At 38.0% G+C, this 25,042-nt stretch overlaps 1 protein-coding gene across 10 annotated transcripts in view; it reads right to left on the bottom strand.

Annotated features, from left to right (window-relative positions):
• Nucleotides 1-25,042, bottom strand: part of GPHN (gephyrin) — a 231,627-nt gene that overhangs the window by 205,669 nt on the left and 916 nt on the right. The window contains exon 1 of one of the 10 annotated variants that reach the window (XM_032227491.1): nt 24,185-24,918. The exons of the other annotated variants lie outside the window; for them this stretch is intronic. The gene's annotated coding sequence lies outside the window, so the exon portion shown is untranslated. Of the gene's footprint in view, nt 1-24,184; nt 24,919-25,042 lie in introns of those variants that run through there. 10 annotated transcript variants of the gene reach the window in all.

The following is a 25,042-nucleotide window of genomic DNA, read 5'->3' as shown; positions in this document are numbered from 1 at the left end:
TCACATGAAATAAAATCTATTGAATTGTCCTTATCTTAAAAACATAAGAAATATAAATGTATTATTCAAATGAAACATATTTGATATTTTAAGACCCCCCTCCCATACCATTTATTTTTATTTACCTGAAACATACATTTTAAAGAATTAAAAAGAAGAAAAAATTGCAAAAAAATATGAAAACACTAAATAAAAAGATAAAATTAATAAAAATACAAAGAAAGCATTTGTGAGGGGAAACGATGGCACAGAGGCTTAATGATGCTGGAACTGCTCGCCAGAAATGATCTGCATTCTGACAGTTTGAACCCAGGTCCATGAGACAGAATGAGTTCCCATCGCCCAGTCCCTAACTCCTGCCCATGCAATATTGCCAGTAAATAAATGGGTACCACTTCGGTGGGTAAAAAAACCTCGCTGTGTTCATGTGTGTGTAGAACGGACGGCAGCACCAGACCTGGCTGGACAGGAGGCAATGCAACATGAAGCCAGGTGAGGTAAGACTGGTAGAGGAGCCCGAAGAGCCAGCAACCAGAGTGCTACTGGTTAATTGGTGTAAAGCTAGTTCGCCCCCTTCCTCCCCCGTGCACTAAGGATAGATGTGCAAGCCCAACAGAATGAACTAGCAATCTAGTCTGTCAGGACTGCATTGTGTCTAGATGTGTAGATTTCCCTGACACTATATGCCATATGCTAAATAAATAAGTATCTATGATCTTCTATAGGCAAAAGAATGCTTTTCCTAATACTGGAAAAATTTGACAGAACTTTGACAAGAGTTGCTGTTCTGTAACTGTAACAAAGGGGCCTGTATAAAAGACATATAATTAGCATTTAGCTCTTTTATTGTAAGAGGTGCTGAAAGTCTTTAACGGTTATTAATAGCCACTTGAAAAATCAGGCTCTAGATGCCATAATACCACTAAATTAGATTCTATGAGCTATCTAAAGATAAAATAACTCATTACTAAAAATATCTTTGTTGGTGGAAATATAATGAAGTCTCTAGCAAAAGACAAAATGAAAGCATTCAACTCTAGGACTACATCATACTCAAATCATGCATCATATACGTACGTCATACCCAGTTTGGGGTAGTGGTTAAGGTGTTCGCCTAGAAACCAGGAGAATGTGAGTTCCAGTCCACCTTAGGCATGAAAGCTAGCTGGGTGACTTTGGGCCATCATTCTCTCTCAACCCATCCCATGTAACAGAGTTGTTGTGGGGAAAATAGGAGGAGGAAGAGGCATTAGGCATATTTGCATCTTGAACTACTTATAAAGTAAGCAAGCTAACAAGGATTTTCATCACCTTCTCTTTGGGTAGATCCAAGCTTTGAAGACAGTATGCTTTATTATGCATCTGCCCACCCTCCTGCAGCACCACCAAACTCAGAAGGCAAGCAGGCATGGGGGACTGCCAGGAAAGCCACATGGAAGGCAAGCATGGAAGGGCCATGGGAAAAGGAGAAAGCTGTTAGCTAGGCTACTGTCTCCCAAAGTCACCAGCTGGGAAACTTGCCAGGCCACCTGCCCCTCTCTGCCTCATCTTCGTAATGCCGGCGGCTTTGGGAGACGCTAGCCTATCAGAGACAGAGGTGGTGGTCCGACAAGCTTTGCAGTCACACGACTGCAAAGCTTGCTGGGCCATCCCCTCTCCATGCCAGGCTAATATCTCCCGAAGCCAGCGGCCGTGAAACTTGCCAGTCTGCTCCCCTTCCCCACCTCCCCTTCGCAATGCCGGCAGCTTCGGGAACCGCTCACCTGGTGGGGACAGGGCCCCAACAAGCTTCACAGCCATGCGACTGCGAAGCTTGTTGGGCTGCCCCCTCCCTGCCAGGCTAACATCTCCCAAAGTTGCTGGCTGCAAAACTTGCCAGGCAACCCCCCCCCCCCGCCTTTCCTTTGCAATGCTGGAAGCTTCGGGAGATGAGCGTCCAAGCACGTGGATCAGTTCGGGGGCGTGGCCAACCAGCAATCATTACTGGTTCTGCGACCCAGGCTGGCATACCACTACCGATTCGGCTGAACTGGTCCGAACTCATAGGAACTCATCTCTGTCTGAGCTACACCACAAAGTCCTTTGCAGGGCAAAAATCAGCTCCAGCCTGTCCCAGAAGCACTGTTGGGTGAAGCTAAAAGCCACCATTATGGTTGAAGCTGCACCACGGGAAGCCGCAACCCCATAGAATGAAGCTGCCACTCAGCAGTGTGATGTGAACCCATCATCCCTGATACCCCGTGTCAGTTGTCCCTGCACTCTGCCACCATCCCTGTAGCTTTATACACTTTTTTCTTTTAAAAAACCCCACCTTTTGTAATTATGTATCTGTAAAGATTTGAATATGCTCATCGATATACACAAAAATTCAGCTGCAATTCTTCTGAAATTTCTGGCGCCCTCTTTGGTCTCTCTCTCTCCCTCTCCCTCCCTCCCCCTCTCCCTCTCCCTCTCCCTCTCCCTCCCTCTCTCTCTCTCTCTCTCTCACACACACACACACTATAAGAGAGGGGAAATTTCACCTTTGAGGCAATTTTTTAATGTTATTGCCCAGAATTTAGAATTTTCTGCTGTAGGCATTTTCATAACCATTTAAGGGGCAATTGAAATGAAATGCTCATTTTTTCACTCAAGGCTTGTTATAATATATTGTAGACTCCTGGTAAGAAACTGATTTAGTTCATACTTACATATAGACTGATAGTATCTGCCATTAGAACTTTTTATCAAGTGAGAAATATCATAAAATGTAAATTTTCTGGGTACAATCCGGACCACAAGCCTACAAACATGTAACTAGGTAAAAATTATCTATAGACTTGCTTTTTTACTACTTTGATATATAAATGCAGTATTTTATATAATTTGAAATATAATTGTCAAGGTTTCATAATCTGGCAGCCATTTTTACCTGCAGGCAAACCTATAAACATAATATGAAGGTCGAGTCTTATTTACTTAAATCTTTTCTAAATCTTCAGTTAGAGAATCTTCAGTTAACCTTGACACCCCCACCCCCACCCCTTTAAGATACTTAATTTTACAGAGATTTCTGTTGTTTTCTTGGTAAAGAAGATTGGATAGATTTAGTCCAATAAAATGTATGGTATATTTCCTAAATTTGTTTGCTGGTCAAGAATGTGATCCCTTTAAACAAGTACATAGAAAAAATGTACTTTTTAGCAAGGCTGTGGAAATGTTAAAAAGATGTATTTCAGGATGCACTGCAACCCTAACAATTATTTTTTAATCATTTCATTTATATAACAAATTTGTATGACGCCTGCCTCTCAATAATTTTGCGAGGCCCACAATTTAAAGAAGGAAAATACAACCACCACCATTAAAATTAAATTAAATTAAAACAAAATAAAATAACACAAAATATGGGGAGAGAGACAAAACTGAATAAGGACAAAGTAAAGGGCCTTAATTCTCTCCTTAGAGCCTAGGTCTCTAAGGTCCTTCTTAACAACAGAAGAATAGAGGTCATCTAGACCTCAAGGGGAACCTCATTGCAGAAACCAGATGCTGCCACAAAAAAGGCATACTTTTGTGCTCCTGACACAGTATATTATGTAATCAAAGGGATCTGCAGTGCATCGATCCTGTAAGATCAAATCAACTGGGGCAGATACTATGGGAGATAGATAGTTTTCAAGTAACCACACCATATACCATGTAAGGCTTTGGTATAGAATAGGTAAGAATAGGTAAGAATAGGTAACAGTCAGCACCTTGACTCACATCTGGAGCAAATGGGCAACTGGTACACCTCACAAAGCACACAACTTATATGGACATATTTAAGACATTCCCATCACTGCCTAAGCAGCTGCATTCCAAACCAGTTGCAGCTTCAAGATAGTCTTCATGGGAAGCCTCGTGTAAAGTAAACCAAACAGGAGGTGACTAAGGCATGGCCGACTGTAGGGAATGCTTCCTGGTCCAGGAATGGACACAATTAGCACACAAGATGATTTTATACAAAGGTCCCCCTAGCCATGGCTGTCACCTGTTCTTCTAGCAGGATCTGTGAGTCAAAGAGGAACCACATTGTGCACCAGATCTGTGAGGGGGAGTATTATCTCATCCAATCAAAAATATCAATTCTCCTGATTGGAGGGGGGGGGGAGATGGGGGATGGGACACTTTGATTCTTTCTTGCTAAGGTTGACTTGCAGCCAATTTCTCCCCTCCAGCCCCTTATAGCCTCCAGGCACTAAGCCAGCCCACAAACAGAATCATTTGCCTAGAATAGGGTAGTCCAACTCTTCTCCCCCATTAATACTGACTGGTATCCGTCAGGGAGAATGGAGAAGAATCACTGCAAACAGTGCCCCCTACTCCCAATCCCCAGAGTTGGTCCAGTAAAATACCACAGTTGATGGTAGCACAAGCTACTGTAACACATTTTGTCTCTTGATTTTACTGGACAATCTATAGTATATTTCAATGTAGATACCCCAAATCATTAATAACAGTTTTAAAAATCAAAATCTCCCACATTTTGGCAATTTTATGCAAATATTTTTTAGAAGCCAGTGTCTTTGTTCAAAAGTGAGCTTCAATGTCCAGAGCCAGAAAAATTTGCTGATTCTAAATTACTAATGTTCCCAAACTCTCTACAAATAAGCAAAGTTACATTATAACCTCTCTCCAAGGTTATATCAATATGCACACAAGACTTACTAAGAGTATTGATCAACACAGTGTTTCTTCACAATGACTCTTTGCTGTAAGAGCCTAGCTTTGGCTGCAGAACTCTTTTACTACCAATTCTGTTTGCCATGTTCTTCTGTGAACTTGCATTTTTCTCCTATACAAATTTCCTCTTTCTAATATCCTTTCTCAACAGCGGCAAAACCTTTTCATTCCCCGACACACACCCTCTTTCCTCGAGACATATCACCTTTTTTCCCGATAGATGTAACAGCTTGCATTTGCTGCAAATGTAATTTAGGTCCCTTCAAGCAGAAAAAAATGGCATATAAACTGTAGATTACCACGATAGCTTCTTTATGGTGCTAAAAGCTCAGGATAAAGCTAATCACCATTTTGAAACTTCCACCAACTTTGTTTCTAAAGCTTTTACGCAAAACTCTTTGTTGGTTTAGTTCAGCCCAGTCATTCATTCCAAATAAAATAAAAATATTCTCAAGAGCTGACCTGCTATGGCTATTGATATATTAATTGTGTATCCACCGAAATATCTCAGGCAAAATGGGAATACATAGAACCCTCTAAATAACAGGAAATCACATAACTTAGCAGTCAAAATATATGCAATGCTTCCTTCCATACCGTGAGATCAATGGCTCTTTTTAGTAGTATTTGGAAACTGAATTAGAGGCAGAATCACAAATTTCAAACCCATAAAAATTCATACAAATACATACACACATTTATAATGTCAAAGGCTTAGTATACAAGTACTATAGCACCATGCCAGCTGCTCACCCTCAGTTGCAAGATGTTAGCATACAAGTGTAGTGCATCATATCTTAGCTATATAATTTGTTACAGTTTGCTGTGTTTGAAAAAATATAGATAAGCAAGGGAGGGTGTTATTCATGTTCTCCCACAAATAATTTTTAAGTCTATCTCAGGATACTTCTATACAGTGGAAGATCTATTGCATTTGCAATCACATAGTTTTGCATATACACCTCAGAGGTGGGTTCCTACCAGTTCGCACCTATTCGGTAGAACCGGTTCGTCAAATCTACCGAACCAGTTAAAAGAGGTTCCACCAGTGGACCCAGAAAACAGGCCACACCTACAGAAGAGGTTCCAAAATGTTTTGAAACCCACAGGTACTTGGATATGGTTATTCTACACTATCATGCTCATATTTATAAAACTCAGTGCCTCTGTGAAAGGTAAGGAAGATTACTGCGTTTGTGATGCAATCAGAACATTGCGTGTGTTGAAGTTGTTTTAACGCAAACCAAAGATGCCTTTTAAAAAACAAGTTTACATCATATTCTTATGCATGCCAGTGCTGTGTGTGAGGTAATTTAAGGTGGTTCTGATAAGTGTCGTCGGCATCTTCATATCTGGTCATGTGGGCAGCAAGCCACTCCCATCCAGTCACATGGGCTGCAAGCCACTCCCACAAAGGAGGCCACACCCACAGAGTAGGTTCGAACAATTTTTGAAACCCACCACTGATACACATAGTGAATGAAGAATAATACTGGGTCATTTCTAGAGAGTGACAAAATTACCATAGAGAATCATAAACTTGACTTCCCAAATAAGGAAGAGCAAATCAAACTAATTAATAATTATAGTTTTCAATGCAGTGGAAGCATGATGAAGCAAGACACTAATAACAGTAAAGAAACACAGCAGAGATATATTTAATATATAGGAAGGCCTAACTTATTGACTGCCTCATGCAGCGACCATTCAAAGTTATGGCGATGCTGAAAAATAACTTTTGAGAAGAGAGTGCTCATTTATAATCTTTGCAGCATCTATCTCTCTCCCCCTCCCTGAGTGTATGTATATGTTTTTGGCCTGCCTATCTCCCTCAAGCAGTTAGTACATGTTGTTCTGTGCTTGACTCTTTTTTCTTTCTTCCCTCCATAGAGTCAAAAGATGCCTAAACAAGAGATTTCTTTAAGCAATCTCTCTTGTGCCTGATCCATTCACTGCCCCACTCCCAATGAAGAGCAGAGAGATTGGAGAAGAAGTTATTATAAGAGAGTAAGCAGGCACACAATGGCCAATTCACATTAAAGGAATGCCATAGCACCAGCAGTTTGCTTCTCTAATGAATACAAACAGAAACATTAATTATCTTATAGCTATTCACTGAATATTCCAAAGAGCAGAGGAATAGGGAAAAAGAAAAGCTGAAGTCTTAAGCACAGTCACGGTCATGTGATTTTCCACATAACAACCACATTTTAGTTGTTATGTGCTAGCCCTGAGCGCTACCTATACTAATGCTTCTATATTATGAAAACATAAACTATATATATATACCAATAAGTTTAATATAATAGACAGCCAGACAAAAAGAAAGACAAAAAGATAGATGGATGAATGGACGGACGGGTGGACATGGACATAGACGTATATTAAAGTTTCATCAATGATTATACTGTTTGGTAAAATAAAGTACATAAGCAGATTCTGGGAAATCAACAACAGTACACAGGTAAGAAACATATATCACAATCTGGAGTTTGGGAGAGAGCAGGTGCAGGAGAGACCCTAAATAATATGTTCTGTTAAGAAATATGTCTGATAATTCACCTCTTGTTTAAACATCATCTGGAAGTCCAAGTTTTTAACTTTGTTGGAGGAAAATATAAAAGAGCAACACACTAGAAAAGGCAAAATGTTTCTGCTCAAAACAGAAGTTCCTCAGAAGAAATACAGAGAGAGGGAGGGGACACTAAAAACATGAAGAAATGGAAGAATTTGACCCAGAGAAACTATAGGTCAGCAGGTATTTACTACCAATTGAGCTGTGAAGCCTAAATGATCAGACTCATACAGGTAGAATTCAAAGTAGCTACTTTATTGTTCTGCACCTTCACAAGAATCTTCCCAGACTGGCAGATTCCTCTAGGAAAGATTAGATAAGAGAGAAGACATTTGGGGAGGGAAGGGTCAGACCTCGCCCTCTTGTGTTTACATAAAGTGTCCATGCTAATTCATTTGAGATCTCCAACTGGGACATTTGCTGTCCAAAATCAGCTCAGGAAATAGTATGAGGAAACCTTACCAAATCTTGCTCCATGGAATAGGGCAGAAGGCACAGCCCCCCCCCCCCCCACCAGTTAAAGAAACACCTGAACCATTTTGTGGGAGAAGAGGGCCCAAGTGTGCTGACCTGACATAAGATAGCAGGAGCTGTTTTGTCTTCCGGATCTCTGTATCCAGATTACAACAGACAAGTTGCCAAAACTCTTGAAAATCTCATCAAAATTATCCCTTCCTACTACTTGACGACACAATCAAGAAAAAAAAAAGCAATACATAATTCCTCTCCCCCAGAAAATAAGGTTAGAGGCTAAAATCAAGGCAACTCAAGGAGAGGTTAGTCAGCTGGTGGAATTACCAAAGGCTACGAAGATTAAGAATAAGACTCCTGAAAAAAATACAAGGGCTTGACTCCATCTGAAGCCCTACAAACTCCTATGCAAAGGCTCATCACATTGGCTATCAGGCTAAGAAAATACACTAGAGAAGCAGAGGCCAAAAGGATAAATGCTGTGTTCTTTGAAGAACTTTTCAAGATGTACTCCCAACTGCAGTGCAACAACACAGAAATAGCACAATAGCATAAATTGAACAGTACTGGAAGAAAATATGGGAGCAAGAGAATGCAATATGGCTGTAGGACCTGAGAACAGAGCACAGCAATTATTTAAGACAAGTACTAGTTATCATCACAATAGCAGACTTATAATTGTGGGTCAAGAACATGAAAAGCTGGACACCTGGCTTGGACACCACCCACACCTGATTTAAAAAAACTAATAGCAGTACATGAATGCCTAGCAGCAAAGATGACCCAGCTGCTGGAAGCAGGTTCGCACCCAAAATGGCTAATTCAAGGAAGAACAGTGCTGATCATGAAAGACCCCACAAGGGAATAGCACTGTCTAACTATCAGCCAAAACCTGCTTCCATATAATGTGGAAAGTTCTATCAGGCATCATAGTCATCAAGCTACAGGATCATATGGGTCAGTACATGAGGTCAGCTTGGAAGGTCACTGGAAACAATTATACCATATATTCACACCATATATTCATTTCATATTTGAAATATGTTTGTCCCTCTCTTAGGCTATTTATAAAATGCAGATCTTTCACTCTTCATGACTAAGTTATAGCATATATCTGTGATGGCGAACCTGTGGCACGCGTGCCACAGGTGGCACACGGAGCCATTTGTCAGGGTACGCGAGGCACGAAAAACCGGCCCTACAGACAAACTGTAAGTTCGGGAACGTACTTCTAATTTGCTCGTGGGACTGGTTTTAGCCCCCTGGAGCCTTCAGGGGCCTTCCCGAGGCTTCCCTGAAGACTCCAGAGAGCAAAAAATGACCCTACGAGGAAACCGGAAGTCATTTTCTCCGGAAGGCCCCTGAAGGCTCCGGAGTGCTAAAACCAGCCCTATGAGCAAACCAGAAGTCCATTCCTGAACTTCCAGTTTGCCCGTAGGGCTGGTTTTTTGCACTCCAGAGGCTTCAGGGAAGTTCCTGAAGCTTCCGGAAGGCCTCGGGGGGGGGGCGGGGAAGGCTGTATTTGCCCTCCACAGGCTCCTACAAAGCCTCTGGAGTCTGGGGAGGCCGAAAAAAGCACGCCAAAAATTGGGGGGAGCGCTGGTCATGTGCAAATGCATGCTGGGGTCGTGCACATTGCATTATGGGTATGGCACGCCTGCGCACAACACCCATGCACTCCTCCTGCTTTTGGCACGCGAGCCAAAAATGATTCGCCATCATGGGCATATATTGAAACATAATTTAAGTAAAACACATTGTAATTTTACAGTAATTTCAGCTTCACAACAGCCCATATGGCCTTAGATGTTCTTGTCATACTATCAAAGAAAACTAGAACTGCTTTAAATTATTCCTTCAGCAAACATAACACAATCAATTTAATTACAATCAAAGCTTAGTAAACATACAGTTACTAAGTTACTATGTACACTTACAACTGTAAACCTACTGTTGTAAGAACATGAAACTATACATCAACGTGTTTCTTTTGTCTGTGTCACATGGAACTGTTCCACTACTTGAAAAATATATGTTTTGGGAGTATCTGTAGATTCAATAATAAAAAAATAACTGTGAGAAATCCATTAGATTTAATATATTTGATTATTATTATTCCAACATGAATTATGGCTGTCTTGTTTTGGCCTAATATTCACAGTAGCGTTAATATGATTTAAGGGAACGTACCGGTAGTCCTCGACTGACAACACTTAGTGACTGTTCAAAATTACAATGGCACAGAAAAAAGTGATTTATGACTGTTTTCCACATTTGCAGTATCTCCATGGTCACATGATCAAAGTTTGGATGCTTGGCAACTGACTCATATTTATGACAGTTGCAGTGTCCTAGGGTCATGTGATCTTTTTGCAACCTTCTGACAAGCTACATACATCAATGGAGAAGTCAGATTCACTTAACAACTATGTTACTAATTTAAGAATTGTAGTGATTCACTTAACAACCATGGCAAACAAGGAAGTAAAATGGGACAACATTCACTTAACAAATGTCTCACTTAGGAACAGATAGTTTGGGCTCAATTATGGTTGTAAGTCGAGGACTACCTGTAATACAATTTATCAATGTCAATCTGATGTTAAACAATATATAAGGAACGAAGAGCTTCGAAATTCTCCTTCTATAACAAATAGAATCTTGTGGTTGGAAAGAAATAATTAGTTCCATCATAATATTTTAGATGGAAGAAATGTGTTCACTCCCACTCTTTGAAATAGTCTTTTATTAACATAATTGAAAGATTGGTCAATATTATTCTACGTGGACTGGGTTTAATTTACGGTTAAAAACTCTTACATATCAATCCTTTTTTGAGGGATGAGGGAGTAGTGGGATTTATTGTAGCTATGGGGAGTTTCCTCCGCATTTTTAAAAACCTTTATTTTGAATTATGGCTACTGTCTTTTTCATTTATTTATTTATTTATCAAATTTAGATACAACCCATCTCACCCTCAGAATGTCTCTGGACAGCATACATATACTTTTATACAATGTATATACTGTATGTTTATACTTAGCTTCTTGGATGACAAGTGAAACATCTTCAAGAAAAAACAAAGGAAGTCCAGCTGCCTTTTGAAAAGCACCTTTGAGACAATCATAACCTGGATAACTAAGAATCTCCATAGATGTTTACTTTTATACAGTATTTGAAGGATTAGCAAAAGTAAGAAATCTGAATATTCACATTTCAGGAAAATTGGACATATAGATTCCAATAGAAGTAAAATGTTGAGTCTTTATTTTAAACTGCCCAGGTCTTTTGTTTGAAAAAAAAATGCAGGTGGGAAAGAAAAAAAGGTGCATTCTTAGCTAACACATTATGGAATTTTCTAAAACCATATTTAGATGGATTTTACAATCTCTCAATAGAATAAAAAGAGTAGCAATAGGGAATAATTTGCATATTTCAAATGAAGCAGCAACATTAAAACCCAGTTAGTTTACAAATATCAATTCAGAATGACTAACAGAAAAAAGACATAAGGTGAAACCACTATGATCCAAAGACAAAATAGAAGTCAGAAAATAGATACATATTCAACATAAGAACAATCAGGATTAAAAAAATAACTAACATTTGATCACATTTTTGTGACAGTTATATACTGATAAGCCAACAGTAAATTAATCTATAATATCATTAATATTATAATATCAACTTCAACCTGATCATTTTTACTATAATACCAACACAGGTTATTCCTAAAAATAGAAGTAAAATGAAGCTTAACATTTCATTTTGCCGTGTTGTGATCCAAAGTTTAATTTTTGTAATATTCAACACTTATAATGATTAATCATATATATGAGGTATTGATTTGTCTTTCAGCTCTGTAAGTCAACTTCCTTACAATATCAATTTTCATTTGAAAACACTAATTTCTGACCTTTATAGGGAAGCCTTCATATGTTTGCTAATTAGGACCAGTGCTTCTGATGTTTTGTTAAGATGTTGAAAAGCCCAAATATTTTTCTTTTACAAAGTCCAAGGAGATAAAATTGGAACATGTCTTTCATGTCAAGTTAACTCTGGAACAGGCAGATTAAAAACAGAACTTTGACAGTGAAAGCATATCAGTGTTTAATTAATTTTTCTCTTTCTTTCTTTTGTAATGCAGAAATTACAGCAATTCATCCCAACCAGAGATGTATATGTTTCCTAAACATTTGCCTGTTGGACTATGGCTCAAAGTAATAGAATGAAAGGTGATAAACTTGTTCACTATTACACTATTGCAGAGCATAAAAAATAGATTTTCCATTATTCACTGGTCTAAAAATAAGACTTAGTCAATTATAATCATCAACCTTAAATTAAAATAAGGCTACAGTTCTAAACGATCTTACTTGAAAAGTTAACATTATAAAAATCAATGGTCCTTTCTTTAGGAAAAATGTGCTTTGAATAGGAGCACTGTTGAGAATATAGTTATTTTATTATACAAATTAAACATGTCCACGTAGTCTATATTGCCAATGGAATTTGAGCAGCCACATACCGATTTGCCAGGTACTACAATCTCTAGAATCTACTAATTTGCAAAGAATAGTAGGTTTGGGTTAAAACTGGACTTTGGTTGCACCTGTGGCATACAAGACAAAATGACTAGCACTCTCCAAAATTAATTAAGAATGTGGAAATGTGGAAGTGGAGAATACTAGAAAGATTTTATTTATTTGTTTGTTTAGATTTCATATTTTTAAATTGCCCATCTCACTCAGAGAAGGGCTCTGGCGATGTACAATATGATCAGTAAAATTAGCATTAAAATCAGAATAATTTAAGATTAAAAAGTTTTAAAATTATAAAAATAAAAAATTCAAAAGATGAGAATGTATGTAATATAGAATATCTAAGATTGGTGATATACTATACACCTTCTCAATCCTATGAAAAATGTGAAAGTCTCAATCTTCCTAGTAATAAGAGAAACAACTAAAAACATAAGGAGATAAATATTTATATGTTCCTCTAGAGATAACCATGAAATATGGAAGATTGCAACTTGGTAAGTAAGATAAATAGATGGTGGAGTGGACAGGAGATGCGAAGTGAGATATGAAGAATGTCATACTTAACTTAGACTGGAAGACAAGAAGGCAGAGATTCAAGCTCACAACTCTTTGATATGTTAATTATATTACTAATACAAAATCCATAATTAAAGGAGAAAATAATTGCCAAACATAAACCTCACATACACATATACCCACATATTTCATTGTGCCATTGTATTATTAATGCAATTACTATTTGTGTTATTAGTATGTTATCATTGTCGACTACTATTTATACTTATTCTGGTGTGTGTATGTGTGTGTCCTTTTCCCTCTCTCAAATCTTTCAACAGATTTAGAGTTCATAGTTTCTCTGCAGGAGGTATAACAGACAACTGATAAGAAATCCTTTGGTATTATCAAAATATTTTTGAAGTACGTTTCATGTCACTTGAATATTTAACCCTTTAAATTTATCAATTTTGCAAGGTTTATTTTCTGACATATAATGCACCACAGTAGTCCTCGACTTACAACCACAACTGAGCTCAAAATTTCTCTTGCTAAGTGAGACATTTGTTAAATGGGTTTTGCTCCATTTTATGAATCTTGCTACAGTTACTACGTGAATCACTGCAATTGTTAAGTTACTAAGACGGTTGTTACTAACTTAACCCCTTTAACCTTGCTTATTAGAAGGTTGCAAAAGGTAATCATATCACCTTTGGACATTATAACAATAATAAATATAAGTCAGTTGCCAAGCATCTTAATTTTTATCATGTGACCATGGGATGCCTCAACAGTTCTAAGTGTGAAAAATGGTCATATCACGCTGCTGTAACTTCAAACGGTCACTTCTGCTTTAAGTTGAGGACTACCTGTAATTCATTATAATCAGGAAGCCTTTTATTCCAAAATGAAGCATTAGCCTTCAGTTCAGTGTAATTAAAGAAAATATTGATTTATGATTTTACATATACAAATTCATAAACTATATATATATATATATATATATATATATATATATATATATATATATATATATATACACATACATACATACATACATACACACACACACATACATACATACATACATACATACACACACACACATACACAAACTTTATTAGTCAGGTTTTACATTCATTTTATGTTGTTCACTCTTTCTGAGAGCGCCTGGCCCCGAAAAAGTACTTCAGCTGATTATGATACCACACATTGGATTATTTTCAGTCACTTGCACAGTTTTAGACTTTCAACAAGTAATTGGAAAGTCCTGGACCAGATCCAGAGAAACACAAGCAGAAGAAAGTAAAAAGAGCTACTTTCTCATTTAGCCTTGTCTTCCTTCTTAGAGACCTCTGAAAAGCCCAATGGCCTGCTGCGCTCTTGCTGGCAGGACTGAAATAAGAGAGAAAGATATTTCTCCCTTGCCATTTTTAGATAGAATTTAAAACTAGTTGAAATAGATCACATGCTGGTTGGGGGACATTCCAGGGAGGCAAGAAGATCTACAGCTCCTGTCACATATTTCTGACCAGCTACACAATTTGCATTTTTTTTCCTTCTGATAATACTTTTTACAATTTTGGGAGAAGGAAAGGGGGAAAGAAACTGAAGGATCAAACTAGAATGGGAAAACATTTCTGCTACCAGTATGATGTCACAGAATTACCACATACAAAGTAGGATCAAAATTTTCTTCCATTTTTTGCGAAAACGGGCCCATTTTTTGCCAAAAAAAAGGGTATGAATAGTCTTTAGGAGGCTTGTAGAGTCCTTCTGAGGGGTGGCCCCCACAAAAATGAGCAAAAATGGCCCATTTTTCACAAAAATGGGCCCATTTTTATCAAAATAAGGGCATGTATAGCCTTAGGAGGCTTATGGAGTGCTCCTGGGGACTTGGGGGACAAAATTGAGCAAAAAATTGACCTGTTTTTCACTCATTTCTGCCCTCCCCAGCCCCCAGGAGCACTTCCTAAAAGCTATGCACAGCCATTTTGGTGAAGGTGCCGGAGCTTCAGGAGGCAAAAAATGCTGTATTCAGTGTATAAGAGCATCCAGATTTTCAGCCTCTTTTTTGAAGGAAAAAGGTGCATCTTATACTCTGAAAAATACAGCATGTGTGAGTGTGTTGGTTGTTTTGTACTTATTAGGAATAGTACTTAAGACTTGTATACCATTTCATAGTGCTTTACAGCCATCTCTAAGCAGTTTACAGAGTATATTGCTCCCAACAATCTGGTTCCTCAGAAGGATGGAAGGCTGAGTCAACCTTGAGCCAGTCAGGATTGAGCTCCTAGCTATGGGCAGAGTTAGCCTTCAATACTGCATTCTAACCATTGTGGCACTATGGCAGTGATGGTGAACCTTTTTTGGCTCGCATGCCAAAAGCAGGGGGAGCGCAGAGGGGTTGTGCGCGGGCGTGCCACACCCATAATGCAATGAACACGACCCCAGCATGCATTTGCACATGACCAGCACTCCCCCCTATTTTTGGCGTGCTTTTTTTGCCCTTCCCAGGCTCCAGAGGCTTTGTAGGAGCCTGGGGAGGGAGAAAAGAGCCTCCCTGGCCCCCCAGAGGCCCTCTGAAAGCTTCAGGAACTTCCCTGAGCCTCCAGAGCACAAAAAACCAGCCCTATGGGCAAACTGGAAGTTCAGGAACGGACTTCCGGTTTGCTCTTAGGGCTGTTTTTAGCACTCCGGAGCCTTCAGGGGCCTTTCGTAGGGGCTCTGGAGGGCAAAAAATGACCCTACGGACAAACCGGAAGTGACTTACAAGCAGCCCCTGAGCAAACTGGAGGTACATTCCCAAACTTACGGTTTGCCAGTAGGGCCGGTTTTTCGTGCCTCACATGCCCTGACAAATGGATCCGCGTGCCACCTGTGGCCCACATGCCATAGGTTCGCCATCACAGCACTATGGTTTATTAGGTTTTCCAAAGTATATATTATATTTTCATTTGCATATATTAGCTCACACTACTTTATTATTATAATCATCTTAGAATAATCTCCCTCATTAGTTTAAATGCTGTGTGTGTGCTTGTGTGTGTGTGTTTGTGTGTGTGTGTGTGAGCTCTTATCCTGGCATTCCTCTGACACATCTTTAAAATATATACAAACATTATATTAAATCCACTTATAATCTACAAAAATATTCTAGGCAAATATTTAAAAATTCTGATATTTGGTATGTCCAAACATATGCAGCAATAAATTGAAATGAATATAAAATTTGAAAAACACAAAGTTAGGTGAAACTCAACTGACATACAGACCTTCCTTATTTTATATATTTAGGAGACCTTATGGGAAAAACTGCAATATTATTTCATGATTGGTAATATTCTATAAAAGCAAAATAAGCTATTTTATAAACATGCAAAAGTGTGCTGCAATATGCTTTACACTAACATTGGAAAAATTGCTTTGGAACATAAGGGAACATGATCACAGCATCTATTATCACTCATTGAAGGAGTTGTGCTTGTTTTAATAAATTACATGCTCATCTGTTCCAAACCACCATTTCCCAATCAAGTTCAAAGGACTGCACAGTCTTACTCTTATATTTACTATCTTGCAATTGCAAATGATGAAAAATGCAAAAAATGCAAAAAAACCTAGGCTGAGGCAAGGTCTAGGGATCATTCCTATTTATAACTTAATTATAACTTAAAGGTTAATTTATAACGTTTAAACTTTTAATATTTTATCACAAATCTATTGGATCACCTCTCCAGGCATAAAACTCTTCAGATGTCATGACCTGCAGGAAAATCCATTGTGAAAAGCCTATCTTTTTTGCATGTGGAAAAGAGCCACTCATGTATTGCTTTTCAGTTATGATTTTTTTTCTCAGAAATTACATTCACCTCCCACGTTTTGGTCTAGATGTAGAAAAGATGTAGAGATACATCTCTTTCATAAGCTTCCTATTGTTAATTTATTTTTATATTGATATTTTTATATTATTAATATTTATGCTTATATTTTGTCGTTATATTTGTTAGTTGCAAAATACAAATAAATAAGTCAATTAAACCCTCGGCCACTGTCACATCTGCTGTTTTATCTAGGCAGCTAGAACAGAAATCAGGCTACGTCTCGATTAAAGTGGAATTCCTACCACATTATCCATCACTTACAGTTCAAGTACAAAAATGAATATAAGTGTATACAAGTATACATGTATTGAACTGGCAGAAGTTTCCTTCAAACTAAAGAAACTACATATCATCACCTTCTAGCTAAGGTTCTGCAAGCAACTGAGCTTCATCATATCAAGTATCCAGATCATTCCCCCCTAAATGCCTTTCACTTCCCACTTCCCACAAAACTACTTGCAAATTTGCCTTCTTCTGTATTCCAGCCTATCTAAAGCAAGAAATTAGCAAAATGCTTTATTGAGAATTCAAATCAGGTGTTATTTTATGAGAAGTGTTTCTGAACCTTTTAAACTGAAAATAGCACTGTTGTGAGCGTGAAGCAATTCTGGAATAGCATTAGCACACTTCCAGTAAGGTTGAAATAACTGATTTCAAATTCAAAACTGCACAACTTTCTCAGACATCTACCTCTACCCTGAAATTTTACTTACCACAGCAATGAACTGAGCCAACCAGATGCTTTCTCTTAGGACACAATGTTAGGGCACTGATACAGCGGAATACTTACATCCTTAGTGCTTCATGGTCCTCACTGGATGTGCACTCACATTACAACATCTACCTGGACAAACTTGCTGACCAGTTCAGAGGCTTCTGTTGCCTTTTTTGGGTTTGAAAAACACAGCATCACTGACTGCAGGAAGTTTTGGAAAACCTTTAATCATTCTCAAAAGGCAAACCATATTTCATGTTTGCTCACTCTTTGTATGCATATGGAATGAACTGTATGGGGTATTTTTTAACGTTTTAACACAACTCCTGATTCAAATCTGCACTCAAATTATATTAATCTTATAAATCTCTGTAGCCCTAATTAGACTTCATTTTTTTTGCTGCAGCATCAAGAATATATATATGCTAGTTTTCCTATTCAAAGAAGAGGGTAGAATAAGCAGCAATGCTTCCACCTGTACACATTCTCTTTAAATAAAGATATTCTAATAAACGGAATAGCAAACTATTCCAATGCAATTAACTCTTTTGCTACCTGCATTTATTTCACATAATTACTATTGTTCCCTATATATCTGCCAACGATGAACAAGTTTCATAAAGCCATTACAAAAGGCTCCACGTTTTCAACCAATCCTGATAGCAATAATTATTTCCACCTCTTCACATGAGTCAAACAGATGCACCCAAACCCAAATCTGGACTATATGGCAGATGGGGGCAAGCTGGTGAGATCCAAGTTCACAATTAACTCTTTGGTGGCTTGTGTGGTAGGAACCCAAATGCAGAGCTTGTATTTCTGAACTCTGCTTGATCGTTGTTTAAAGTTTTGACTATAGCAGTATAATACTCTTGAGTAGATAGTGGTACCAAATTCAAAGAATTTTAGAATTAGAATTTAGAATTTTATTAGAATTTGTAGGCCGCCCTTTTCCCTGAGGGGACTCAGGGCGGCTCACACAAAAACTGGGAAGGGGGGGAATACAGCCAGTAGGACAACATGTAATAAAATAGCAAACAACATACATTCATCATTCGGGAGGGGCAACTATCCTATCCCCAGGCCTGACGGGCGAGCCAGTTCTTCAAGGCTATGCGGAAGGCCTGGACGGTGGAGAGGGTGCGAATCTCCACGGGGAGCTCGTTCCAAAGGGTCGGGGCTACTGCTGAGAAGGCCCTCCTATGTGAATCATACTATTTGCATCCCCCCCCCCCAAAAAAAAACCTTAACTAGGAGTATTCCTGGAAAAGCCTGGGTTTTGATTTTTTCAAATGAAGCTTTGTAATGATGTTCCACTGAATGATGCTTCCTTTCTGGATCATAAAGATAAGACAATGCTTGGTCAGTTGTCAATTTGCTGTGATTAAACTTCTCATCTTCGTTCTCAGAGAATGAAAACTGATGGTAAATTTCAGACCTGAATCCTATATTTCTGTCATTACCATGTAAGGATCCTATGTTGCACAAACATTCTGATAATAACATCAGAATTACACATTAATTTCTCATCGGTATGATAATTATTGAAGAGAAGTAATATCCTTTACAATCAAAAGCCAATAAATCACAGAACACTACATTACACATATGTAGAAAAGTGAACAGGTACTTATTTTAAAGTAGAAATGCTTCTCATAGCAATATTAACGAAGAGATTTTGGCCAGAAAAAAATTCTGACTAAATGTCACAGTATTATTTTGCTGATGAACTGTCTATTGATTTACAGACAATGTCACTGGTTTATACGTCAATTCAGTTATGAAGTGACCTCACAGTCTTAAGCAAAATATTCTCAAAATGCATTTGTTTCCTTCTCCGTGTATAATACTGAGAAAATGCAATCTTATTGGGTTGTCTTACCTATTTTGGAAATGGATTAGATATATTTTGAATATCTACTAGAGCACCTCAATTTCCTGTGAATGGAACTACTGTATTTTTTGGAATATAAGATGCATGGGAGTATAAGACGCAGCAAGATTTTGAAGAGGCAAATTAAAGAAAAAGTTTTTGACTTCTGCAGACCTCCCAAAAACGTCCCGTTTTTGCTGAAAATGGGCTCATTTTGTGTCAAAAAAGGACATACATAGCTTTTAGGAGGCTTATAGAGTGCTCTCTATAAATGAGCAAAAATGAGCAAAAACCAGCCTATTTTTCAACAAAAATGGGCCCATTTTTTGTCAAAAAAGGGGCATGCATAGCCTTTAGGCTCATTTTTCGCTCATTTTGCCCTCCCCAGCCCCCAGAAACACTCTGGAGGCCTTCTAAAGATTATGCATGGCCATTTTTGCAAAGGGGGTGGGGTTTCGGGAGGCCAAAAATGCTGTATTCAGTGTATAAGATGCACCCAGATTTTCACCCTCTTTTTTGAGGGAAAACGGTCCGTCTTATACTCTGAAAAATACGGTATCTGTACAAGGTAACTCACTGACAAAAAGAAAGGGATAATTTTGCTCATTCCTGTTTCCCTTCTAGAAAGCTGAAGAACCTAAAGCAGGGGTGTCAAACTCATGTCGTCATGGTGGTGTCTTGTGACATATCGGGACTCTTTTTCTCTTTCCTAAACCAGGCATAGGCGTGGCCCAGCATGTGATGCATCCAGCCTGTGGGCTGAGAGTTTGACAGCCCTGACCTAAAGCAGCAAGAAATATAATGTTGGGAAGCACAGGAGGAACTGGTAAATAGGAAGCTCACATTAAATATGAATCCTTTGCATAAACTAACAAGTGACTTAGAAACTAAGCTTCTACCAATTGCTCACATTATGCAGAAGTTAAGACAGCTGATTTAACTTTTTTCATTCCATTTATGAATGTGCAAGTAAAGTAAATTTAACTGTGATTTGATATATACTCATAATCATTTAAACAAATATTATCAGTTTTTTTCAAAATTGAATTAGTATTTATAAAGTAAACTGTTAATATTTTTATATCATCAATATTCTTTTCATTCTCTTATCGAATCTGATTAAGCGGTACAGTGCTTCTACGATGATTTTTTTTCAACTGACAATCAACTGTATGAAACTGCAGATTCATTAAATATGCACAACACAGAACAGCTTTTCATAAGCAACTTGAATTCTGAGAACATAAATGTTCTGTTTCAGTTCAATAATCTTTATTAAACAATATCATATTATTATTGCGTGACCCGACAAAAAGGTGAACGACAAAATCACACCCGACTAAACCGCGTCGCTGACGTCATCAACACGGCGACAACAGCCAGCGCGGTTAAAGAAGGGTGCTTTAAATAGCGCGTTGAAAGAAAGCCGATTTAACTTAAGGTAAGGGTTAGCTTTAGGGTTAGCTTTAGGGTTAGCTTTAGGGTTAGGTTAAGGGTTAGGGTTAGGTTAAGGGTTAGGGTTAGGTTTAGAATTAGGTTAAGGGTTAGGTTTAGGGTTAGGGTTAGGTTAAGGGTTAGGTTTAGTGTTAGGTTTAGGGTTAGGGTTAGGATTAGGTTTAGGGTTAGGTTAGGTTAAGGGTTAGGTTTAGAGTTAGGGGTTAAGTTTAGATTTAGGGTTTACAGCGTGCTTCTTTCTCCGCGCTGTTGTCGCCCTGTTGATGACGTCAATGACGCGGTTTAGTCGGGCACAGTTTTGTCGTTCGCCCTTTTGTTGGTGAACCCTATTATTGATCTCACAGTTAACAGCATCTTTAATACCTTTATCTTTAATAATCATATTTTGGTATAGTTTTCCCAAGCAAATGGGGAGAAGTGTCCATAGTCAGGACACTTTCTCTCAAATACAAACGTGCACACACACAAATACAGAGAGTCTCGTATGCACTGACATACAGATAGCACCAATCACCTAATAATCTAGGAAGGAGTGTGAATAGCAGACTTATGCTGGAACAGCTGAGGAAAACACCAATTAGTCAACTCTGCCTCTCTTCCTAACACTACACATTTGCATTTTAGGAAAGGGAGAGACTAATCAACAAGAGAGCATGAAATGGGGGGGGGGGGTAGTTTTGTAGACTCTGCAGAAGAGAGCCAAACACCATAAGCACTGTCTATATGTAACTAGTAGCATTGACTGCAATAAATATTTGCTATGAAGGATACAAATTGTCAATTTGCTCCATGGAATTTGCTAAAATACAAGTCATTTAAAGAAATTATAATCTGATTTAAAAAGAAAAAAAATGCTTGAAAACCTATTAAGGGTAGAATAAGTCTATACATTAATATATTTTTATCATTAGTTATTATGTGATAATTTGGACATCTGAGCACTAGTATGCATTTTCCTTTATCTATTTTTGTTTTGAAATCTTTATGACATATACCTAGACACATAAAAGACTTTTTAAAAGTGACTTTGCCTCATTTTATTTATTTTGAGGAACAGCAGTTTTTCAACCCAGAAATGAGAACATAATCATTATAAAATATCCTACAATATTATTTATAACTCATAGTATTTTATGTTTTTAAATTATAATGCTATTTTTACTGCAATCAATGTTCTAAAAGTTATGTAGTACTATAGAATTCAAAAACACAGAACATTCTCTTCCCCTCCCTCCCTCTCACTCTCCTTCTGTATGTGGCAATGTCGTGGTGGGTGGGTGGGTGGGTAGATAGATACATTGATTGATTAGTGCTTTATGTACTTAAAAGGGAATGGAACAACTACCTTTTGAGGAAAAGCTATAAATTTTGCAGCCCAAATACAGTAACTTTACTAAAGGAGATCATGATAGAAATGCACATGCACTATGGCAGCACTTAGCCAACCTTGGATGAACTCATCCAAGGCTAGTTTAATGCTGCCACATGCTAAAGCCCAATATTTGTAATCAATTTTCCCAGTTTAACAGCAAATTAATGAGCTTGGAATATATAGATTAAATACTCCCTATTTTTGAAAAGTAAGATTCAGCTATCTTCAGAAAAAATATGTATTTATCAATTTAATAACAACAATAGTTTTGACTGGAAATTCTTAATATTTGTAAAATAAGTTTGTCAAGTATTATTAATAATACCAATGTAAACTTATACCAGGAACTCCTGCAATGAATTATTTCAGGAAATAATGCTGTTCATTTTCCTTTACATTAAAGTAATTTATTATTCTATCTTCTGTAAAAATGAAATTAAATATGTTTATTATTGTACCATATTACCATAAAAGTGGCCAATGCCCCTCCCTAGTAGGGAGACACAATGAATATAAAACTAAAATTCTGGACTTCAGGTGCCCCGCTTTTCAGGAACTAGGGCTGAATTCCTTCAACTTAGTTACATACAGGAATGGGGGTTAAGAAAACACTAACAAATATATTTAATTACTTCACTGATATCATAATTTAAAAATGTAACTTGTGTGTGCAGTGTATTTGGCTACAGTTATGACCTTGTCAGATTACTCTATTAAGCAGAAAACAATGCTAGACACTATTTTCTTATTTGAAACTATTATTGTTAAAATTTCAGTATGCTTATAATACTATAAGATCACTGACATTTGCGACTATACAAGAACACATATAAAATAGATTTACGACTTGTTATAAAAAAAGCCCAACTATTCTTGCTTTAGTCTCAAAAGTCATATTAAAAAAGCAGTAAATATTAAACTGGCAGAGCAATATAATGTAGTATAGTGATTAAGACAATATTTCCTAACTTTGACCATTTCCAGGTGCGTGGCTTTCAAATTCCAGAATTCTACTGCCAACATGGTCATTTATGAGAATTCTTGAAGTTGAAGTCCACACGCCTGTTAGTTGCCAAGATTAGGAAACATTGGTTTAAAGAATTAGATTGGTACTTGGGAGACCCAGTCTACAGAATTGGAACCTGCCTGGTGACTTTGGGCCAGTCAAAATCTCGAATTTGTTGCCAGGATAAATGATAGGAGTGCTGTGAATGATGCCTTGAGCTTCTGTATAAAAGGCAGAATGTAAACCAAATGAGCAAGTAATGCTAAACTCCAAAATGAAATTTGAAATACATAAAGATTTCACATTTATCTATCTCTTCCAATATGGCTATAGTCTCTATAAATAAAGTTGCCTCCAAAGACATAGGTGGAAAATCCAGAAATTTGATTTTGGTTTCTTGCCAATTTCTACCTGCTATACTTATGTCTATGCACACAGCACAGATGGTTAATATGGTGTACATTTCTTCCTATCAGCAACTTCAATAGTTTTATATTCTACATGCTACAATAATAAAGAAAAAAAAAAGGAAAAACTACCCCATTTCATCAGCAGCTAACTGATAACGAATATCAGAAACTAGTAGTTTCAGTACTAAAGGAAAAGAACAGCGCATCATCAGACTCAGGGATTTCCCTCTGTCACATTCAGGCTCAGGAAGGTTCCAATTAGCTATTCATAGACAGACCATAGACTTCCTCAAAATCTGGGACAGCCAAGCATGCAATACGGCAACGCAGAACACTGTTTTTAAGAGAGTCATTGATTTCATACCAAGCTACATAAATATATATATCCAATATATATATATAAATATATATCCAATTAGCCATTCAATTTAGCTTCCCACTATTTTATCTTCTTTCAATCTACTATTTATCTTCTCTCATTTTTCAGTACAAACAAAAGCAAGTCTCATTGCCCAGTTTAGAAAAATGTGTTTAAAGTGCAGAAGAAACAACTCACTTTAGGAAGAGAATTCCACATCTCCAATTTATTTAATAGTAAAGCCATTTAGCTAACTGTTCACAAAACACCCTAAAATGACAAATGGAAGGAAAAATAAAAGTGTTGTTTTATAACTCACCACAGAAATAGGCAACATGCGGAAGTTATTTTCCAAAGGCAGGGCTGGCATCTCTAATCAGCACCCATTAGGCACAACTAACAATATTTCAGCATCTCAATAACACCTTCACTTCCAGCCCCTTCCACTGAAGGGCATCCTGCTAGAAGCCTTCCTCCTCCTCTATACTTCTACTCACCTTCTCCTACCAAAGTGACTAAATAAATGGCAGTTCAAGGATATTTATCAACTCAAGAAGCAACAATGAGAGAGAACAGCTACTGTCTCTCCTCACTCATCCTTTCTCCCCTAAGGGATCAGCTAGGCTCAGCCCCAACTATTTTCCAGTGCAGTGCAAACATAAGAGATACAAAAGGCAGAGCTCTTTATCACCATCTCTTCTACAGAACCACCCAGGCAAGGAAACACTGGTAAAAAGAAGGGGCCACTTACAGCCACTTGGCTCACATGCTGACTCTGAAAAGATTCGACCAGCTATTTCTACAATATTGCTCTGGGAGAGGAGAACAGCTCCTCATTACCCTGGTGGCTACTCTTTCCCGGGTTGAGTGATTATTCCTTGATTTGGGGGCTCCTTCCACTCACTTATCTTTCCTCCCGGGCGGTGCAGCTGGAAGGACCGAACACACCGGGCCCATTCCCAGCTGCCAATGCCACCTAAAGATAATGTGGAGGCGTCAGTAAACTGTCCCTGGTTGCTCCGCTCGCAAAAGGCTTCAGCGGAGGAGAGGTGGAAGAAGCTAACGGAGCAGCGGCTGCTGTTTCTTCCTCCCCCCCCCCCCCATTCCCCAGCAACGTAACTGGGAACGTGGGCCCACCGCGGGCAGGTTGCCCAGGGCTTCCACCCAAGACTCGTGA

Source organism: Thamnophis elegans, chromosome 1, assembly GCF_009769535.1.
Source record: "Thamnophis elegans isolate rThaEle1 chromosome 1, rThaEle1.pri, whole genome shotgun sequence".
Classification (NCBI taxonomy): Eukaryota; Metazoa; Chordata; class Lepidosauria; order Squamata; family Colubridae; genus Thamnophis; species Thamnophis elegans.
Note: the sequence above shows the minus strand (reverse complement) of the source record. Positions and strands in the feature narration are given on the sequence as shown.